The following is a 9,460-nucleotide window of genomic DNA, read 5'->3' as shown; positions in this document are numbered from 1 at the left end:
AGAAGTGTACTGTGTATAGAAGTGTACTGTGTATGGAAGTGTACTGTGTATGGAAGTGTACTGTGTATGGAAGTGTACTGTGTATAGAAGTGTACTGTGTATGGAAGTGTACTGTGTATAGAAGTGTACTGTGTATAGAAGTGTACTGTGTATGGAAGTGTACTGTGTATAGAAGTGTACTGTGTATGGAAGTGTACTGTGTATAGAAGTGTACTGTGTATAGAAGTGTACTGTGTATGGAAGTGTACTGTGTATGGAAGTGTACTGTGTATAGAAGTGTACTGTGTATGGAAGTGTACTGTGTATGGAAGTGTACTGTGTATAGAAGTGTACTGTGTATGGAAGTGTACTGTGTATAGAAGTGTACTGTGTATGGAAGTGTACTGTGTATAGAAGCGTACTGTGTATAGAAGTGTACTGTGTATGGAAGTGTACTGTGTATGGAAGTGTACTGTGTATGGAAGTGTACTGTGTATGGAAGTGTACTGTGTATAGAGGTGTACTGTGTATGGAAGTGTACTGTGTATGGAAGTGTACTGTGTATAGAAGTGTACTGTGTATGGAAGTGTACTGTGTATGGAAGTGTACTGTGTATGGAAGTGTACTGTGTATGGAAGTGTACTGTGTATAGAGTGTACTGTGTATGGAAGTGTACTGTGTATGGAAGTGTACTGTGTATAGAAGTGTACTGTGTATGGAAGTGTACTGTGTATAGAAGTGTACTGTGTATGGAAGTGTACTGTGTATGGAAGTGTACTGTGTATAGAAGTGTACTGTGTATGGAAGTGTACTGTGTATAGAAGTGTACTGTGTATGGAAGTGTACTGTGTATAGAAGTGTACTGTGTATAGAAGTGTACTGTGTATGGAAGTGTACTGTGTATGGAAGTGTACTGTGTATAGAAGTGTACTGTGTATGGAAGTGTACTGTGTATAGAAGTGTACTGTGTATGGAAGTGTACTGTGTATAGAAGTGTACTGTGTATGGAAGTGTACTGTGTATGGAAGTGTACTGTGTATGGAAGTGTACTGTGTATGGAAGTGTACTGTGTATGGAAGTGTACTGTGTATGGAAGTGTACTGTGTATGGAAGTGTACTGTGTATAGAAGTGTACTGTGTATGGAAGTGTACTGTGTATGGAAGTGTACTGTGTATAGAAGTGTACTGTGTATGGAAGTGTACTGTGTATGGAAGTGTACTGTGTATAGAAGTGTACTGTGTATGGAAGTGTACTGTGTATAGAAGTGTACTGTGTATGGAAGTGTACTGTGTATAGAAGTGTACTGTGTATGGAAGTGTACTGTGTATAGAAGTGTACTGTGTATGGAAGTGTACTGTGTATGGAAGTGTACTGTGTATAGAGGTGTACTGTGTATGGAAGTGTACTGTGTATAGAAGTGTACTGTGTATGGAAGTGTACTGTGTATTGAAGTGTACTGTGTATGGAAGTGTACTGTGTATGGAAGTGTACTGTGTATGGAAGTGTACTGTGTATGGAAGTGTACTGTGTATGGAAGTGTACTGTGTATAGAAGTGTACTGTGTATGGAAGTGTACTGTGTATGGAAGTGTACTGTGTATGGAAGTGTACTGTGTATAGAAGTGACTGTGTATAGAAGTGTACTGTGTATGGAAGTGTACTGTGTATGGAAGTGTACTGTGTATAGAAGTGTACTGTGTATGGAAGTGTACTGTGTATAGAAGTGTACTGTGTATGGAAGTGTACTGTGTATAGAAGTGTACTGTGTATGGAAGTGTACTGTGTATAGAAGTGTACTGTGTATGGAAGTGTACTGTGTATGGAAGTGTACTGTGTATAGAGGTGTACTGTGTATGGAAGTGTACTGTGTATAGAAGTGTACTATTATTACTGTGTATGGAAGTGTACTGTGTATTGAAGTGTACTGTGTATAGAAGTGTACTGTGTATAGAAGTGTACTGTGTATGGAAGTGTACTGTGTATGGAAGTGTACTGTGTATGGAAGTGTACTGTGTATGGAAGTGTACTGTGTATAGAAGTGTACTGTGTATGGAAGTGTACTGTGTATAGAAGTGTACTGTGTATGGAAGTGTACTGTGTATGGAAGTGTACTGTGTATAGAAGTGTACTGTGTATGGAAGTGTACTGTGTATAGAAGTGTACTGTGTATAGAAGTGTACTGTGTATGGAAGTGTACTGTGTATGGAAGTGTACTGTGTATAGAAGTGTACTGTGTATGGAAGTGTACTGTGTATGGAAGTGTACTGTGTATAGAAGTGTACTGTGTATGGAAGTGTACTGTGTATAGAAGTGTACTGTGTATGGAAGTGTACTGTGTATAGAAGCGTACTGTGTATAGAAGTGTACTGTGTATGGAAGTGTACTGTGTATGGAAGTGTACTGTGTATGGAAGTGTACTGTGTATGGAAGTGTACTGTGTATAGAGGTGTACTGTGTATGGAAGTGTACTGTGTATGGAAGTGTACTGTGTATAGAAGTGTACTGTGTATGGAAGTGTACTGTGTATGGAAGTGTACTGTGTATGGAAGTGTACTGTGTATGGAAGTGTACTGTGTATAGAGGTGTACTGTGTATGGAAGTGTACTGTGTATGGAAGTGTACTGTGTATAGAAGTGTACTGTGTATGGAAGTGTACTGTGTATAGAAGTGTACTGTGTATGGAAGTGTACTGTGTATGGAAGTGTACTGTGTATAGAAGTGTACTGTGTATGGAAGTGTACTGTGTATAGAAGTGTACTGTGTATGGAAGTGTACTGTGTATAGAAGTGTACTGTGTATGGAAGTGTACTGTGTATGGAAGTGTACTGTGTATGGAAGTGTACTGTGTATGGAAGTGTACTGTGTATGGAAGTGTACTGTGTATGGAAGTGTACTGTGTATGGAAGTGTACTGTGTATAGAAGTGTACTGTGTATGGAAGTGTACTGTGTATAGAAGTGTACTGTGTATAGAAGTGTACTGTGTATGGAAGTGTACTGTGTATAGAAGTGTACTGTGTATGGAAGTGTACTGTGTATAGAAGTGTACTGTGTATGGAAGTGTACTGTGTATAGAAGTGTACTGTGTATGGAAGTGTACTGTGTATGGAAGTGTACTGTGTATAGAGTGTACTGTGTATGGAAGTGTACTGTGTATGGAAGTGTACTGTGTATGGAAGTGTACTGTGTATGGAAGTGTACTGTGTATAGAAGTGTACTGTGTATGGAAGTGTACTGTGTATGGAAGTGTACTGTGTATAGAGGTGTACTGTGTATGGAAGTGTACTGTGTATAGAAGTGTACTGTGTATAGAAGTGTACTGTGTATGGAAGTGTACTGTGTATAGAAGTGTACTGTGTATGGAAGTGTACTGTGTATGGAAGTGTACTGTGTATAGAAGTGTACTGTGTATGGAAGTGTACTGTGTATGGAAGTGTACTGTGTATGGAAGTGTACTGTGTATGGAAGTGTACTGTGTATAGAAGTGTACTGTGTATAGAAGTGTACTGTGTATGGAAGTGTACTGTGTATGGAAGTGTACTGTGTATGGAAGTGTACTGTGTATAGAAGTGTACTGTGTATGGAAGTGTACTGTGTATGGAAGTGTACTGTGTATGGAAGTGTACTGTGTATGGAAGTGTACTGTACTGTGTATGGAAGTGTATGGAAGTGTACTGTGTATGGAAGTGTACTGTGTATGGAAGTGTACTGTGTATGGAAGTGTACTGTGTATGGAAGTGTACTGTGTATGGAAGTGTACTGTGTATAGAAGTGTACTGTGTATGGAAGTGTACTGTGTATGGAAGTGTACTGTGTATAGAAGTGTACTGTGTATGGAAGTGTACTGTGTATGGAAGTGTACTGTGTATAGAAGTGTACTGTGTATGGAAGTGTACTGTGTATAGAAGTGTACTGTGTATGGAAGTGTACTGTGTATAGAAGTGTACTGTGTATGGAAGTGTACTGTGTATAGAAGTGTACTGTGTATGGAAGTGTACTGTGTATGGAAGTGTACTGTGTATAGAGGTGTACTGTGTATGGAAGTGTACTGTGTATAGAAGTGTACTGTGTATGGAAGTGTACTGTGTATTGAAGTGTACTGTGTATGGAAGTGTACTGTGTATGGAAGTGTACTGTGTATGGAAGTGTACTGTGTATGGAAGTGTACTGTGTATAGAAGTGTACTGTGTATGGAAGTGTACTGTGTATGGAAGTGTACTGTGTATGGAAGTGTACTGTGTATAGAAGTGACTGTGTATAGAAGTGTACTGTGTATGGAAGTGTACTGTGTATGGAAGTGTACTGTGTATAGAAGTGTACTGTGTATGGAAGTGTACTGTGTATAGAAGTGTACTGTGTATGGAAGTGTACTGTGTATAGAAGTGTACTGTGTATGGAAGTGTACTGTGTATAGAAGTGTACTGTGTATGGAAGTGTACTGTGTATGGAAGTGTACTGTGTATAGAGGTGTACTGTGTATGGAAGTGTACTGTGTATAGAAGTGTACTATTATTACTGTGTATGGAAGTGTACTGTGTATTGAAGTGTACTGTGTATAGAAGTGTACTGTGTATGGAAGTGTACTGTGTATGGAAGTGTACTGTGTATGGAAGTGTACTGTGTATGGAAGTGTACTGTGTATAGAAGTGTACTGTGTATGGAAGTGTACTGTGTATAGAAGTGTACTGTGTATGGAAGTGTACTGTGTATGGAAGTGTACTGTGTATGGAAGTGTACTGTGTATGGAAGTGTACTGTGTATAGAAGTGTACTGTGTATAGAAGTGTACTGTGTATGGAAGTGTACTGTGTATGGAAGTGTACTGTGTATGGAAGTGTACTGTGTATGGAAGTGTACTGTGTATGGAAGTGTACTGTGTATAGAAGTGTACTGTGTATGGAAGTGTACTGTGTATAGAAGTGTACTGTGTATGGAAGTGTACTGTGTATAGAAGTGTACTGTGTATAGAAGTGTACTGTGTATAGAAGTGTACTGTGTATGGAAGTGTACTGTGTATGGAAGTGTACTGTGTATGGAAGTGTACTGTGTATGGAAGTGTACTGTGTATGGAAGTGTACTGTGTATGGAAGTGTACTGTGTATAGAAGTGTACTGTGTATGGAAGTGTACTGTGTATGGAAGTGTACTGTGTATGGAAGTGTACTGTGTATGGAAGTGTACTGTGTATAGAGGTGTACTGTGTATGGAAGTGTACTGTGTATGGAAGTGTACTGTGTATAGAAGTGTACTGTGTATGGAAGTGTACTGTGTATAGAAAGTGTACTGTGTATGGAAGTGTACTGTGTATGGAAGTGTACTGTGTATAGAAGTGTACTGTGTATGGAAGTGTACTGTGTATAGAAGTGTACTGTGTATGGAAGTGTACTGTGTATAGAAGTGTACTGTGTATAGAAGTGTACTGTGTATGGAAGTGTACTGTGTATGGAAGTGTACTGTGTATGGAAGTGTACTGTGTATGGAAGTGTACTGTGTATGGAAGTGTACTGTGTATGGAAGTGTACTGTGTATAGAAGTGTACTGTGTATGGAAGTGTACTGTGTATAGAAGTGTACTGTGTATAGAAGTGTACTGTGTATGGAAGTGTACTGTGTATAGAAGTGTACTGTGTATGGAAGTGTACTGTGTATAGAAGTGTACTGTGTATGGAAGTGTACTGTGTATAGAAGTGTACTGTGTATGGAAGTGTACTGTGTATGGAAGTGTACTGTGTATAGAGGTGTACTGTGTATGGAAGTGTACTGTGTATGGAAGTGTACTGTGTATGGAAGTGTACTGTGTATGGAAGTGTACTGTGTATAGAAGTGTACTGTGTATGGAAGTGTACTGTGTATGGAAGTGTACTGTGTATAGAGGTGTACTGTGTATGGAAGTGTACTGTGTATAGAAGTGTACTGTGTATGGAAGTGTACTGTGTATTGAAGTGTACTGTGTATAGAAGTGTACTGTGTATAGAAGTGTACTGTGTATAGAGGTGTACTGTGTATAGAAGTGTACTGTGTATGGAAGTGTACTGTGTATGGAAGTGTACTGTGTATAGAAGTGTACTGTGTATAGAAGTGTACTGTGTATAGAAGTGTACTGTGTATGGAAGTGTACTGTGTATGGAAGTGTACTGTGTATAGAAGTGTACTGTGTATGGAAGTGTACTGTGTATAGAAGTGTACTGTGTATGGAAGTGTACTGTGTATGGAAGTGTACTGTGTATGGAAGTGTACTGTGTATAGAAGTGTACTGTGTATGGAAGTGTACTGTGTATAGAAGTGTACTGTGTATGGAAGTGTACTGTGTATAGAAGTGTACTGTGTATAGAAGTGTACTGTGTATGGAAGTGTACTGTGTATGGAAGTGTACTGTGTATGGAAGTGTACTGTGTATGGAAGTGTACTGTGTATAGAGGTGTACTGTGTATGGAAGTGTACTGTGTATGGAAGTGTACTGTGTATAGAAGTGTACTGTGTATGGAAGTGTACTGTGTATAGAAGTGTACTGTGTATAGAAGTGTACTGTGTATGGAAGTGTACTGTGTATAGAAGTGTACTGTGTATAGAAGTGTACTGTGTATGGAAGTGTACTGTGTATAGAAGTGTACTGTGTATGGAAGTGTACTGTGTATGGAAGTGTACTGTGTATGGAAGTGTACTGTGTATAGAAGTGTACTGTGTATGGAAGTGTACTGTGTATAGAAGTGTACTGTGTATGGAAGTGTACTGTGTATAGAAGTGTACTGTGTATGGAAGTGTACTGTGTATAGAAGTGTACTGTGTATAGAAGTGTACTGTGTATAGAAGTGTACTGTGTATGGAAGTGTACTGTGTATAGAAGTGTACTGTGTATGGAAGTGTACTGTGTATAGAAGTGTACTGTGTATAGAAGTGTACTGTGTATGGAAGTGTACTGTGTATAGAGGTGTACTGTGTATAGAAGTGTACTGTGTATGGAAGTGTACTGTGTATGGAAGTGTACTGTATATGGAAGTGTACTGTGTATAGAAGTGTACTGTGTATAGAAGTGTACTGTGTATAGAAGTGTACTGTGTATGGAAGTGTACTGTGTATGGAAGTGTACTGTGTATGGAAGTGTACTGTGTATGGAAGTGTACTGTGTATAGAAGTGTACTGTGTATGGAAGTGTACTGTGTATAGAAGTGTACTGTGTATGGAAGTGTACTGTGTATGGAAGTGTACTGTGTATAGAAGTGTACTGTGTATAGAAGTGTACTGTGTATAGAAGTGTACTGTGTATAGAAGTGTACTGTGTATAGAAGTGTACTGTGTATAGAAGTGTACTGTGTATGGAAGTGTACTGTGTATGGAAGTAGCTATATGAATTTTGTGTGCAAATAGCAGTAAGGACTATCTGTTATTCAATGTGTTTCTAATAGCAGTAAGGACTATCTGTTATTCAATGTGTTTCTAATAGCAGTAAGGACTATCTGTTATTCAATGTGTTTCTATTGGCTAATAGCAGTAAGGACTATCTGTTATTCAATGTGTTTCTATGGGCTAATAGCAGTAAGGACTATCTGTTATTCAATGTGTTTCTATGGGCTAATAGCAGTAAGGACTATCTGTTATTCAATGTGTTTCTATGGGCTAATAGCAGTAAGGACTATCTGTTATTCAATGTGTTTCTACGGGCTAATAGCAGTAAGGACTATCTGTTATTCCATGTGTTTCTATGGGCTAATAGCAGTAAGGACTATCTGTTATTCAATGCGTTTCTATTGGCTAATAGCAGTAAGGACTATCTGTTATTCAATGTGTTTCTAATAGCAGTAAGGACTATCTGTTATTCAATGTGTTTCTAATAGCAGTAAGGACTATCTGTTATTCAATGCGTTTCTATTGGCTAATAGCAGTAAGGATTATCTGTTATTCAATGTGTTTCTATTGGCTAATAGCAGTAAGGACTATCTGTTATTCAATGTGTTTCTATTGGCTAATAGCAGTAAGGACTATCTGTTATTCAATGCGTTTCTATTGGCTAATAGCAGTAAGGTAACATTCAATGTTTCATCAAATCATAAAAAAATATATATATATTTTATGCCTAAAAATGTAAATAGTTAAATGATTCTCGGTACAATATGACCACCAGTTCCATAAAAAAAGGTTATTCGGCTGTCCCCATTGGATAGAACCCTTTTTGGTTCCAGATGGAACCCAAGAGAGTTCTATTCGGAACCCGAAAGAGTTCTACCTGGAACCAAAAAGGGTTCTTCAAAGGGTTCTCCTACGGGGACAGCTGAAGAACCCTTTGTTTTCTAACAGTGTAGCTAGGAATCAGGACACCCAGATCTAACTTATAGGCTAATAGCATTAAGGCCAAATGCAATGTTTCATCAAATCATTTTATGAAAGCCACCCCAGCTTAGACTTATTAAAAAACTTCATATTTATGAACTGCTGTCCATGTGACCATCCTTCAGGGATCCAACGAGAAACATCCTGAAATACTTATTAACAACAGAAGACTTACTTTAAAAAAAAAAAAGATAATAAAATGAGGGAGGAACTGAGAAAGACATCGGCTGTGTCCAAAATGGTACCCTGTTTCCTAAATAGTGCACTACTTCTGATAAGAGGCCTATTAAGGGAATAGAGTGCCATTTCGAATGCACCCGCTGTGTAGTTGCTACCAGCGGATCTATGCTGCTGTTACAGCCCAGTTGCATCATGTCAGCCTCACAGAACAGAAGAAGCAGACTCTCCACACATCTTTGCTGACAATGAAACACTGAAGTTGGCAGAAATGTGCTGTGAAACCAGAGCAAAGTGTGCAGTTTATGTTGTGAGGCAATCTCCTGGCCCCCGGCTGTCGACACTGGGCACCGCTCTCCAATCACCTCTTCTGCTATCACCATCATTATACACCATCACAACATCGTAAGCTAGCACAGATAGTTTCACACTGTATCGAGATGTCTAGGAGAAGAGAGAGGGGGGGAAGATGGGGAGAGAGAGAGAGACAAGGGGGGAGAGAGGGGAGAAAGACAGGGAGAGAGAGAGACAGAGAGAGAGGGAGTAAATCTCAGTAAGACCAAAATAATGGTGTTCCAAAAAAGGTCCAGTCGCCAGGACCACAAATACAAATTCCCTACAGCACACAAAAAACTATACATACCTTGGCCTAAACATCAGCGCCACAGGTAACTTCCACAAAGCTGTGAACGATCTGAGAGACAAGGCAAGAAGGGCATTCTACACCATCAAAAGGAACATAAATTTCAACATACCAATTAGGATTTGGCTAAAAATACTTGAATCAGTCATAGAGCCCTTTATGGTTGTGAGGTCTGGGGTCGGCTCACCAACCAAGACTTCACAAAATGAAGTCAAACACCAAATTGAGACTCTGCACGCTGAATTCTGCAAAAATATCCTCCGTGTACAACGTAGAACACCAAATAATGCATGCAGAGCAGAATTAGGCCGATACCCACTAATGATCAAAATCCAGAAAAG

Source organism: Oncorhynchus keta, chromosome 1 (genome assembly GCF_023373465.1).
Source record: "Oncorhynchus keta strain PuntledgeMale-10-30-2019 chromosome 1, Oket_V2, whole genome shotgun sequence".
NCBI classification, from domain to species: Eukaryota; Metazoa; Chordata; class Actinopteri; order Salmoniformes; family Salmonidae; genus Oncorhynchus; species Oncorhynchus keta.
Note: the sequence above shows the minus strand (reverse complement) of the source record.